This window comes from Alexandromys fortis, unplaced genomic scaffold (genome assembly GCF_014885135.2).
Source record: "Alexandromys fortis isolate MF-2015 unplaced genomic scaffold, M_Fortis_MF-2015_v1.1 scaffold_140, whole genome shotgun sequence".
Lineage (NCBI taxonomy): Eukaryota > Metazoa > Chordata > Mammalia > Rodentia > Cricetidae > Alexandromys > Alexandromys fortis.
The window spans coordinates 2,865,212-2,878,271 of NW_026068048.1; the positions used below are offsets into that span (position 1 = coordinate 2,865,212).

General features: G+C 49.1%; 1 long non-coding RNA gene across 1 annotated transcript; it reads right to left on the minus strand.

Annotated features, from left to right (window-relative positions):
- Positions 1–9,575: 9,575 nt before the first annotated feature.
- Positions 9,576–12,180, minus strand: LOC126486681 (uncharacterized). Its single transcript, XR_007588178.1, has 3 exons — positions 12,068–12,180; positions 11,097–11,188; positions 9,576–10,196 (listed from the first exon to the last, which is right to left on the minus strand). It is a non-coding gene; the product is annotated as an uncharacterized lncRNA (long non-coding RNA).
- Positions 12,181–13,060: the final 880 nt, after the last annotated feature.

Genomic DNA, 13,060 nt, shown 5'->3' on the forward strand with positions numbered 1-13,060 from the left:
CCTCTGCATGTATGTGTGCATTTATGTGTGTGTGTGCCCTTGAGCATATGTCAAGAGTCTGCAGGTGCCAGTGGAGGCCAGAAGAGGATGCCAGATCCTTCAGAACTGAAATTCACTTGGTTGTGAGCTGTCCAGCTTGGTTGAAGGGAGCTGAATGCAGGCAGGTCAGCCAGTGCCCTTAACCACAGAGCCATCGCTTCTGTTCTGTCTTTTCACATGCTAAATCCATTCCTTGGTTAAACCATGGCTGAATCAGACCCTTCACAGACTGTTCCTGGAAATGTCCTCACAAACACACTCAGAGCTGGGCCCACTAATCTACAAGGTTTTAGCTAATGAAGACAAGAGGCAGGCGGATCTCTGTAAGTTTGACACTAGCCTGGTCTACAGAGCTAGTTCCAGGACAGCCAGGGCTGTTACACAGAGAAATCCTATGTTGAAAAACAACAAGCAAAAAATAAATAAATAAATAAATAAATAAATAAATAAATAAATAAATGATAAAAGATTAGCTATCGTATCATACATTGGCTTTCCTGTGCTTGGCAGGGCTTTCTTCATCTGGAAGCTGGCTTTCTGCAAGTCAGACTAAATGTGATTCCCTGAGTTTTCAATGTGGTCTCTCCAGCAGGGCAACCCAGACTTGTCCACAAGGTGGTGGCATAGATCCAAGAAACCAAAGAAAGTTGCAAGGCCACACATGGGGGTGAGGGTCAGGGAGCAGGCTCAGTGCAACCTAACACAGAGTCTCCAGGGAACAGCCTGGGACTAAAGTCAAGGATTTTAGAAAGGGCCCGACGTGAGAAATGACATCCCTTGCTTCGTAGTAAGAGTATTAGAGACTCAGAAGAGAAAGGGAGCGGTTTTATTTACTGTCATGTAAGGCGTCCTCCTAAAACATTAGAGGTGATGGCAGGGAACAGTGAATAAACCCTCCCTGAGGCCCTTGCTCCCATTCAGAATAACCAGGAGGGTAGAGTCTTAATGTTCCTCTTAGCTTACATTTGTCTTTTTCTCAATAAAGAGACATGCGTATCTTCGTTGCTATACCTCCCATCCTGTTTACTGTTTTAAGATATTTATTTTGTATTACTGTGTGTGTGTGTGTCTGTGTACACGTGCGCACGCACGCGCAGCTGTGTGCAGGTGCCTGCAGAGGCCAGAAGCATTGGGTCTCTCGGGAGCTGGAGTCACAGGTGGTTGAGAGCCACCCAGCATGAGTGCTGGGAACCTGACTCACATTGCAGTGTGGGCTCACAGTCACTGAGCTATCTTTCCAGCCTCATGTTTACTTTATTTTATAATTATCTTTTGAGATTCTTCTCTTTGTCTGAGACAAGATCTTACTAGGTAGCCCTAATACAATCTGTAGACCAGGCTGGCCTTGAACTCATAAAGCTCCACCTGCCTCTGCCTTCCCAATGCTGGGACTGAGTCACCACCACACCCTCTTTATTTCATGTTTATGAATGTATGTCTGTGTGCCCTGTGCATGCAGTGCTTAAAGAGGCCAGAGGAGGGCACTGGATCCCATGAGACTGGAATTACAGATGGTGTTACCAATCATGTGGGTGCTGGGAATTGAACCCTGGTCCTCTGCAAGAGCAGCCAGTGTTCTTAAATACTGAGCCATTTCTCCAGTACCACTGTTATATTTTAAATATTTTTTTTGAGACAGGGTTTCTCTTTGTAGCCCTGGCTGTCCTAGTACTCACTCTGTAGACCAGGCTGGCTTTGAACTTACAGAGATTCACCTGCCTCTGGCTCCTGAGTGCTGGGATTAAAGGTGTGTGCCACTACCACCAGGAAGATTTTTGTTTCCATGTGTATGTGTGTGTAGCTTCATGAGTTTATATGCACAGAGTGTATGCAGAGCCCTCAGAGGCCATGGGGAGGCATTGAATCCACTGGCAGTGGAATTATAGGCAGTCGTGAGCAATTCCATGCGGGTGTTGGGAACCAAACCCAGGTTCTCTGTGAAAGCAGTGCCTGCTCTTAGCTGTTGAGAATTTTTCCAATTCCATGTTTATAAACTTTAAAATCGTTTATCAGATACATGACTTTGTAGGTGTTCAGTTGGCGCCTCTAGCTCACCCCTGCCTGATCCAGAAAGCCCCATTTCTGTCTCTCCAAACCCCGCCCACTCAGAGAATCTCTGAGCAAAGGGAAGGCACCAAAAAGCCCAGTTTCACATTCTTGGTGGCCACCGCAGCTTCCTCCTCTGAAGTTGACAGCTGCCCAAGTCCCTGCCTAAAGCATTTAGCTTTTGGCCACACTTGGGCATAAACGCAGCTTGTGGCGGACACGTCATCACCCCTCACCCACAAGCTGTAAAAGCTCCCTGCTTTAGATCGGCCCAGTGACTTCTCTGGCCTCCATCTCTGGGACTGAAGAACTCACCCAGGAGTTGATTTGCTCAATATATATTTGTATTCTTTCACTTTTCCGATCTGGCTTACTGCATCGACAGAGAAACCTATTTATTTGGGGGTTACGGAAAATCTATTACTAGGCAAGCTTCGCTGTATTTTCTACTCTCAACTTCCAGGGGTGTGTGTGTATGTGTGTGCGTGCGTGTGCGCGCGTGTGTGTATGTGTGTGCATGCGTGTGCGCGCGTGTGTGTATGTGCGTGTGTGCCTGCATATGTGTGTGTGCGTGCATGTGTGCATGTGTATGTGTGTGTGTACACGCTCGCATATGTGCATGTGTGTGTGTGCGCGCGTGTGTGCGCGCGTGTGTGTTGGGGTGAGTTGGGGCCTTGCTTAGTGGAGTTTGGGTAAAAGGAAATAGCTAGACTAGCAAGTGTTGGCAGCAGCCTTGTGTTTTCATTTGTTTGGAGCTGGACCTCAGTTGGCTCCAGGCACCTTTGAAAATAAACCGTCAGATGATATTTCTAACATCTGACAAAACTGGGATGAACGAGATGTAATAACCGCCTACTGCTACCTAAGAGACCAGCCCAGATTCAGCGCCTTCCAACAGTAGCGAAGTGCTTCCCTGCCTTGCTGCAGGCTGAGCTCAACTGGTAACGTGCATTAGACCTGAAGTGTCCCCCAGAAGACCCAGACCCCAGTGGTCAGGTGCAATCACAGGGAGGTGACTGGGTCATGAGGGCTCGGAGCTGATCAATGGACTCATTCATGGATGACCTTATAAACAGTGTGTGCACGTGTGTGTATGAATGCACATGCACGAGAGCATGTGGGTGTGCATATGCATGTGAGACTATGGGTATGCAAAGCCTTCTACAATGTGTACAGAGGTCAGAGCAGGAGTTGGGGTTTTTCTTTATCACTCGTCCACCAATTGCTTTGAGGCAGGATCTTAAGCAGAACAGGAAGCTCCAGGGTTGAGCCCCACTGGCTGGTCCACGAGTTTTCAGTATCCACAGGCTCCGCCCACCAAAGCTGGGACTATAGGCCCCGGGCGGTCACATCCAAGGTTTTTTTTTTTTTTTTTCCCATGCATGCTGGGGATTCAAACTCAGGCCATGAAACTCGCAGAGTGGGAGCTCTTTTTCCCTCTTCCCAGAGGACAGAAATGAATTTCTAAATGAATTCTTGGAAGATGACAGAAACTAGAAAGCAGGGCCTCATCTGAGTGAGTAGCTTGCTTGCAAGGGTGTCCTGGGGATATATAAATTGTTTTCTCTTCCCTTCTTCCCTTTCCTCCCCTCCCCTCCCTTCTCTTCATCTTCCCCATGCGCCCCCACCCTGCCTTTCTCTTTCCTGACTGCCATGAACTAAACATCTGATCCTATTCTACTCCCCAGCCACCATGAGGCTGTGCTTTGCCATGGGTCTGAAAGCAACCCGGCCAGCCAGCCACAAACCAAGGATGCTCAAACTAGGAACCCAAACCCATCCTCCCCCCCGCCCGTTAGGTTATTTTTCTTAGGTATATGTCACAGGGTCAAATCCCGGGTCACTCAGTTAGGCACTTCTTAGGGTCTTGTCCAGCTCTCTCGTGCCTCCTCTGTCATCTCTGGGTGACTAACTGGATACATGGGCACTTGGATGGGGAGCATCCAGCCCTCCACCTTCCCAACAGACCAGCCTGGTTCTATTCAGAAAGGTCATGGCAAGTGACCAAAAGAGTAATCAGAGGCTGCAAAGTTTCTCACAGCTCGAGCTTGAATCCCACGCAGCATTTCTCTCACCACAGTCTGTCGGCCAGATGACTTACAAAGTCAGACAGGGATGAGGAAATGGACCCCACCTCGTGATGGACAGACTGTCAAAGTCACACGGTGAGGCCGTGTCAGGGGAGGGAAGCTGTCTGCCTTCCACAGACACTCTCTACAGAAAGGAAGTGGCCCAGCTGGGACCCCTCAACACAGAGACACACTGCCTCACCATCCTGTTGTTCTTGAACTGGGCTCCTTCCCTGCTCCTTCTGCCTCCCCTGTGGTCCTTATCTATGTTCAGAAACCCTTCAGAGAAAGTGGAAGATAGCTCAGGCTTGTATTGAGTTTGCCGTGAGCCAAGGATGGCAGTTTGAACCTCTGATCCTCCTTCTTTCACCTCCCATCAACTGAAATTAGAGCTATGCACCACCTCATCTATGTTATAGCACTTGCTTTTGAGTACCATATAGGGCTAACTACAAAAGTCAAACTAATTCAAGCAGGGTGGCACACACCTATATACCCAGCACCTGGGAGAGTCAGGATCACAAGGTCTAGATCAACCTGGGCTACAGTAAGACCCTGTCTTAAAATAACAATGACTAGAGAGATGGCTCAGTGGTTAAGAGAAGTTGCTGCTCTTGTCAAAGACTCAGGTTTGATTCCCAGCATCTACATGGCAGCTCAAATCTTCTATAACTCTAGTTCCATGGAAATTCAACATCCTTTTCTGAGATGTTCTGACACTGTATGCATGTGGTGCTTATACAGACAAGCTGATGCACGCGCACGCGCGTGCACACACACACACCCCACACCTACACATAAATAAAAATAAATGAATAAAAATCATAATATAGAGCATGGTAGTGCTCAGCACTCAGGTGGATCTCATGAGTTTGAGACCAGTCTGATCTACATAGTGAATTCCAGGCCAGCAGGCGGCTACATTGTAAGACACTGTTTCAAAATTAAAACAAAACAATGCTATGGAATAATCCTTCTGTACACTATGTGAATATATGTCACTATAATTGGTTTATTAAACCAGCTGCCTGGCCAATAGCTAAACAGAATAAAGTTAGGCAGAAAAGCCAAACTGAGAATGATGGGAAGAGGGGGCGACATCACCAGCAGACATAGAGGGAACAAGAGATGAACATGCCATGCCAATAAAGGTACCGCCACATGGCAAAGCATGAATAGGAATATGGGTTAACTTAAAATGTAAGAGCTAGTTAGTAATAAGCCTGAGCTATTGGCTGAGCATTTGTAATTAATATTCAGCCTCTGAGTGATTGTTTGAAAGTGGATGCAGGACAGGAAAACTCTTCCTACCAAACAAATGATAGCGGTACACCCTTCTACCATCCAGAATAGATACTCTATGCTGAGAGCCAGGAAATTCCCTTACCCTGTGTAGGAGGTACTGTTATTTTCTGCCTTCTACAGATGGGAAAACTGATGCAGCTGGGACTTCAGCCCAGGCATTGGGGGACCCACCAGCACTATCTCCAGAACGTACTTCTGAGTACCAGGGTGCCAGGGTGGGATCCACTTTGAGCTCTTCCTGGAGTCAGGTGGGAGGGGACCCCAGGGCAGCCCAGGCTCTCCTGGAGCAGTGTGCTGCCTTCTGCTCCTCTCCCCTCCCCCAGTGCTTATCCAGAGTCTCAGGACTCATTACAGACAGGCTGACCTAATGCAGGCTGGGCCACAGGGGTGAGTCCAGGCAATCGGGCCAGTGGCCCAGCCTGAGTCACTGGGCAGGGCTGTTGCCAGGGCTCAAAGTGCTGGAGGCAGTTTGTGTCCAGGAGGGACATCACCTGCACTTAAGTCCAGTTCCCGCCTTCTCTACTGTCGGTGACCTTGACGCCCAGCAGACCCCTGCAGAGAACAGTCCTCACCCACTACCCTAACAGGAAGCCTGGGCAGGACGCCAAGTCATATTTAACCCGTTTATGAGAACTGAGACATGTCTATTTATAGTCTTTTGATTTGCCTGCCAAGCGTGAGCTGGGTGGACGCAGTGGCATCTCTGCGTGGAAAGCCGCCTGCTGCTCCACAGAGACAGGAGCGTGTTTGGCTGCACGGACTCAGTTCTCCAGCCGTGCTGCAGACATGGAAACTGTCATCTCCTTTTCCAGAAGGGAAACTGAGTTTCAGAGAGGCGTGGTTGCTTCCTCATAGCCACACCACAACCAGTTGGTGAAACAGAAACCATGTAGATAGCCTCTAGCTCACCAAATAACCATCAGCTCCTTGGGGGACTGAGCTCCTTCTCCCAGAACTCTCTGGAAACATTCTACCATGCCAGGTTTTCTTGTTTTCCTTCACCTATCTTCAGCCTCCCTCCCATCTCATCCTCTTCTATGTTGGTAAAATGCTGCCCCCTGTCTCTCCATGATCTCCTCTCTCTCTCTCTCTCTCTCTCTCTCTCTCTCTCTCTCTCTCTCTCTCTCTCTCTCTCTCTCTCTCTCTCGTCTCACTGTGTCACTGGTCAAGGCCCAGGCTAGCCTTGACCTCAGAATGGTCCAGCCTCATCCTCTGAAATGTTGGAATTCCAGGTGTATTTTACCACTTCCAGACTGTTCCTTGTTCCTCTGTGTTTAAATATGGTTTAGTTACGTTGCCCAGGGTTGTCACCCAACTCCTGATTCAACTGATGCACCTGCTTCAACCTCAAGAGTAGCAGCTATGACTATAGGTGTGGGTTGCTCTGCCCGCTTACTTATTTTATTAGTCCCAACGTCCTGTTTGTCACACATCTGGTATTGAAGGGGCTCATGGGTCTCAGCTCCTCCCCATGAGGCAGTCACCTGGCTTTGGTGGACTCTGTAGCAAACAACATAGGTAGCCCCACCTCACAGATAGAGGCTGGGCCCACACACAGAGCCATCAGGCGACTGTGTAGCCTGTCCTTGCTATCTCTGGTGCCCTCCGGATTGCACAGTCGCTGCTTTTACCCATGCCAGGTTCTGTGTGGCTAAAGGTCAAGAGAGGGCAATGAGGAATGAGCCAGCAGTCCCCACTATGAGGGGGTCTGATGCTGGGCGATCCTCCAAGGCAGGATACATGGAGGGGTCCCTGGTACAGTGGCTTTCTGTAGCATCTCCTTTCTTTGTTCCTGAGTTTCTGGTGTGAAGGAAGGTCAGTGCCTGTGTTTGCTTCACTCTCGTGTGGGAGGAGGGGAGGGGGGCACATGTGTCAAGTGATGACGCCTCCGATGCCAGGCACGAACTTCAGAGGCGTTTCCTGTAGCTGCTGAGCTGTGGCTATTCAGCCTGGCTCTGGAGAGCTTCAGGGACACTCGGGAAGGCTCTGCCTGGCTAGATATGGGGGGGGGGGGATATTCCAGGTTTTATGAGGCTGTGTGTCTCAGCTTCCAGGCTGGTCCCCAAGCCTCGATCCTCACTTCTGATTTTATTATTTCTGGCTTCAGCCACCATCAGGAGGGTGTGGGTGTTTAAGGAGTAAGGCCAAGGCCGAACAAGGGGAGTCCCGCCGGTTCCAGGCCTAAGAACCTCGGCCTCCTGTCATTATCGCAGGCCATGCCACCCCATCTCTTTTCTAACCACCCCTTCCTTCCTCTCGGGCCAACAACAGGCCCAGCTTCTGTGGTGAGAGATCTTCGTAGTGCGATGTTTACACCACTGGGGTGTGATTCATCGGTTACCCACAAAGCCTTTCTTTGTTGACTTCCTGTTTCGGAAGGCAGGTTTCCACTCACTGCCCAGCCCTTCCCATGTATCCTGCTGGGGCACACAGCCTGCCTCTGTGGAGGACCCACACTCACCTCTCAGGTTAGACGTGAGGAGAAAAGGGTTAGCTCCCACTAACCATCTTGCCCGCAGCTGTGTTCCATCAGGCTAGTGGGTTGGCGGGGACTCTTCAAAGTTGATCATGCTTATGTTTCCCTATTAGTTGTCCTTGTAATGTTCAAGAATGGAACTGGACTAGGGCTCAGTGGACTGTGGCTCAGTGGTAGAGCCCCTGCCTAGAATCCCCCAGTGAGGGGCTGGGGTGTGGCTCAGTGGTAGAGCACCTGTCTAGAATCCCCCAGTGAGGGACTGGGGCCTGGCTCAGTGGTAGAGCCCTGCCTAGAATCCCCCAGTGAGGGGCTAGGGTGTGGCTCAGTGGTAGAGCCCCTGCCTAGAATCCCTCAGTGAGGGGCTGGGGGCGTGTCTCAGTGACTGAGTCCTTGCTTAATATGTGCAAAGCCCCGTGTTTAATCCCTAGCACCCCAAAAATAAAACAGACAAGTATACAAAAAAGAAGACACTGTCTGAGTTCTGACCTAGCAACCATTTACATAATCTAAACACTGTTATGATAGCATTTCCATGAGCAATAAAGCTGTCGTATTTCATTTAAAATAATCCCCCACCCTAGTGCAGCCCAAAGGCTCTTCGTGATTCTACTGTTTTTTATAACTCTACTGTTGAATTATCGGGGTTGACAGCAAACTGTTCTAGAAATGGTCACAATTAGACTTTGTGTGGTTGGTGATTTATCTAGTTGGTTTTTTTTTTTTCCAGCTTGACATAAGCAAGAGTAACCCAGGAAGCAGAACTTCAGTAGAGAAAGTGCATTTGTCAGATTGACATTTATACAGTCCTGTAGGAATCTACTTCATTAGTGAGTGATTGACGGGGGAGGGCCCAGCCCATTGTGAGTGGTGTCATCCCTGGGCTGGTGGTCCTGGGTTCTATAGGAAGGCAGGCTGAGAATGCTATGAGGAGCAAGCCAGTAAGCAGCGCTCCTCCATGGCCTCTACATCAGCTCCTGCCTCGAGTTCCTGCCCTAATTTCTCTCAGTGATGGACCTTAGTCTGTGAGGTGAGATTTACATCCTCCCCAAGTTGCTTTGGTTGGGGTGTTTATCCCAAAAGAAAGCAAACACCGGCAGTGCTAGGAAAAACCACTTATGGTTCCCTTCAGTATGGGTGTCCCTTCTGTCACCCGCAGCTGTGACTGGGCTTAGAGGACGACAAGGATTCTCAATGTGGACAGGTAGAGAATGCTCAGAGAGGCCACCAGTCTGGGCCACGTGTCTAATTGTCTTCACTACACCAGTTTATCCACACCTTATGGTTGTCACCCACCTGCCTACACCGTGTGAGAAACTCTTGCCTGCACATGAGGGAGGAAAGAATTTCAAGTCTCTGAGAACTAAGGAGCTTCTTATAATACAGAAGAAAGAAAGTACCGCCCCCAGTGATGAGTACACCAATTGCAGATATCCGCAGGGACTCAGCCTTTTTGCCATGTTGACTTGTCTTCCCTTGTGGTGGCAAAATGTCTGCCATGGTTTTAAGTCATCATTTAGTTATAGATGCAAAACACTACATATATATAGTATATATATATACATACATATATATACATATATATTCTACCCTGTCCATTTCCCCCTCATCCCCACTGCTGCTGCTTCTTTTCTTCCTCCTCCTCTTCTTCTTCTTTTTCTTCTTCTTCTTCTTTTTTGTTTTTGTGAGACAGGGTTTCTCTGTAGCTTTGGAGCCTCTCCTGGAACTAGCTCTTGTAGACCAGGCTGGCCTTGAACTCACAGAGATCCACCTATCTGTGCCTCCCAAGGGCTGGGATTAAAGGGGTGCACCACCACCACTGCCTGGCACCCCTCCCATCTTCTTGACAAGTAGGAATGACAACGTTTTCCAGAGCCAATCCCCACCAAGGAGACAGGGATGTGGGGGTGGTGATCCCAGATCACACAGGGACGGAAGTTACCTTTCCTGAATAGTGGCCAGAGTTAATAAGCAGGCTAATAAAGTTAGGGCTGACCCTACAAAGGCATCAAAGAAAATGGATGTACTCATTAAAGATGCAAACCCAGCCCCGCTCTCTGCCCTCCTTTTGCTTCTGCAGGCTTTGGCCTCTGACCTTGCACTTCAATTCTGCCTTGCAGCCCAGGCTCAGGTCTCCAAGACCTGGAGTCCCTGGAGTAGGAGTGGTTTCCGAGAGAAGGAAGCCTTTGCCCACATCCCTCCAGGGTAGGGTACCTACAGCATCTGCAGATCTCTGAGACTGTATCAGGCCTTTAGCAGGAGTGCTGGAAACAAAGCAGAAAGGGAATTCATTGGTTTTTATGAAAAACTCAGGGGAACATGGGTCTCAGAATTGGCTGGATCCAAGTACTTAAGTAATTCACTGAGTTCCCTCCTTCCCTTCCCTCTTCCTCCTCAGCCCCCCTCTTTCCCTCTTTATTTTATTTTTTTAATTAATTAATTTATTTATTAAAGATTTCTGCCTCCTCCCCGCCACCGCCTCCCATTTCCCTCCCCCTCCGCCAATCAACTCCCCCTCCCTCATCAGCCCAAAGAGCAGTGAGGGTTCCCTGCCCTGTGGGAAGTCCAAGGACCTCCCATCTCCTTCCAGGTCTAGTAAGGTGAACATCCAAACTGCCTAGGCTCCCACAAAGCCAGTAAGTGCAGTAATATCAAAATCCAGTGCCATTGTTCTTGACTTCTTAGCAGTCCTCATTGTCCACTATGTTCAGTGAGTCCGGTTTTATCCCATGCTTATTCAGACCCAGTCCCTCTGGCCTTGGTGAGTTTTCCATTGTCTCAGTATGTGGGTGCACCCCTCGCGGTCCTGAGTTCCTTGCTCATGCTCTCTATCCTTCTGCTCCTGATTTGGACCTTGAGATTTCAGTCCTGTGCTCCAATGTGGGTCTCTGTCTCTGTCTCCTTTCATTGCCTGATGAAGGTTAATATCCAGGAGGATGATGATATGTTTTTCTTTGGGTTCAACCCTTATTTAGCTTCTCTAGGATCACGAATTATAGGCTCAATATCTTTTATTAATGGCTAGAAGCCAATTATGAGTGAGTGCATCCCATGTTCCTCTTTTTGGGTCTGGCTTACTCTTTCCCTCTTTAATATTGATTTCCTGTGCTGGTGTATTCTTTTCTCCTATGGGCAAACACGGCGCCCAGCAACCCCAGCCTTACGTTAGCAGCAAAAGGAGAGCTCCACCTTCCAGATCTTTCTTGCAGTCATCTCTCCCGTAGGATTACCGTGAACAACTTGGTTATTTTGAGATCTAGGAATCACGTTACAAAGGGGAGGGAAGGCTGTGAGAAGCAAATGCATGAGGTGGGCAGATTTCTCACAGAAACAGCACAGGCCATATCCTGTTTGAGCAAGAAGAACTAGCAGGCACATGGGACTAAGGTAGCTGCAGTGGTCAGGGAAGGCTTCTTAGAGGAGGCATCACAGGAAGAAGAATTTAGACTGTTTCTGACAAAAGCACCCCCAGGGCAAATGATTTGTGGAAAATCAATAGGGGCTGATCTGTGGGAAAACATGGTGGGTGGCGCATGTGGACGGATGGATGATGGATAGACGGATAACAGATGAATGGATGCTGGATGGATGGATGGGTGATGGATGATGGATAGATGGATGGATGGACGGATGGAAGGATGGATGAGTGGATGATGGATGAATGGATGGATGGATGGGTGATGAACGGATAAATAATATAAATAACACCACAGGCTGTGACAGTGCAAAGATCCTTGACTGTTCCGAAGGAACTTGTGAGCTGAGTGTAAAGCGACACTAAAGGGGAAGTGTGAGAGCAGACGAGATTGTCTGCAAGGACAGGAGGGGGAGGGGAACGGTCTTCATTCTCTGCCCTCCCATCTTTTCCTATTCCTTCCCTTTCTTCTCCCTCCTCCCCTTCCCTTGTCTAAGATAGGGTCTCACCATGCAGCCCAGGCTGGGGTCAGACTCGTACCCCTCCTTAACATCTCAAGTACCAGGATTACAAGTGTGCATCACACATATAGGAGCTGAGCTACCTGAGAACATCCTTTGTAAATTCTCCCCTCCCCTTCCCTCCTCTTTCCCCTTCCCTCCCTTCCCCTCCTCTCCCTTCCCCTTCCCTCCTCTCCCCTCCCCTCCACTCCCTGCCCACCTCATTCTCACATCCTTTTTGTTGTTGCTAAAACTCTCCAAGCTTCTTCCCACCTCTGGCCTCTGTGCTTCTGTGGTTGTTGCTCCATTTGCCTGGAACAACCTCCTCCAGATGTATTAGTCCGACTCTGTCCGGTCCACCCAGCCCCCCCCACTCCCACCCCTGCCTCAGAGCCACACCCTTGCCCATGCAGCTCTTCCTTTGCAGGTCACAGCACCCTGCTTCACTTCCTCTCTTGGAAGTCATCATGTGGGGGACCTGCTGTGGTTAGAGCTGTCACCACAGGGTCTGGCAGAACCCGGGGCAGAGAATCCAGCAGCTCAGAGTTCCTCCACAGCAGACTCCTGCTCCTCCCGTGTTGCTTCCTGAGTGACTTCTTGCCCTTTGTGCCCCAGTTTCCCCCTCTCTAGATATATTTATTATTTTTAGTTATACTTATTCTCTGTGTGCACGCACATGTGTGTCACTGTGCTCATGTGGAGGCTGGAGGACAGCCAGCAGGAGTTGGGTCTCTCCTTCCATGGAGATTGTGGGGGATCCGGGAATTGAACTCAGGTCATCAGGTTTGTTAGCAAGCACCTTTCTCCCACTGAGCCATCTCGCCAGCCCTCCTGTTCTCTATAACAGACATTTAAAAGCTTTTTTTTTTAAATATGAAGTGTTAGACCCACAAAGCCACTAAAGCAAAGTAAGGTCAACACTGTCACACTCTTATGTGAACCTGTCTCGTCTGTCTCTGTCTCCGTCTCTTTCACTTACGCAAGCCATGGTGCAGGCTTAATGACCTCATCATGCAGACACTAGTCTGCTGCAAGATTCTGGGTGGAATATCAAAATGATTTATGATGTAATTAGTTCAGCTAAATACAATCTACAGAGAGTTCCCGGTACGTCACATGACTTCGCTCACGGCCTGAGCCTGCCTTCAATTCCAGCCAAGTTCAACCTCTGTATTCAAGGGTCAGCTGCTGGCTGTCCCCTGCCTGTTTCCCA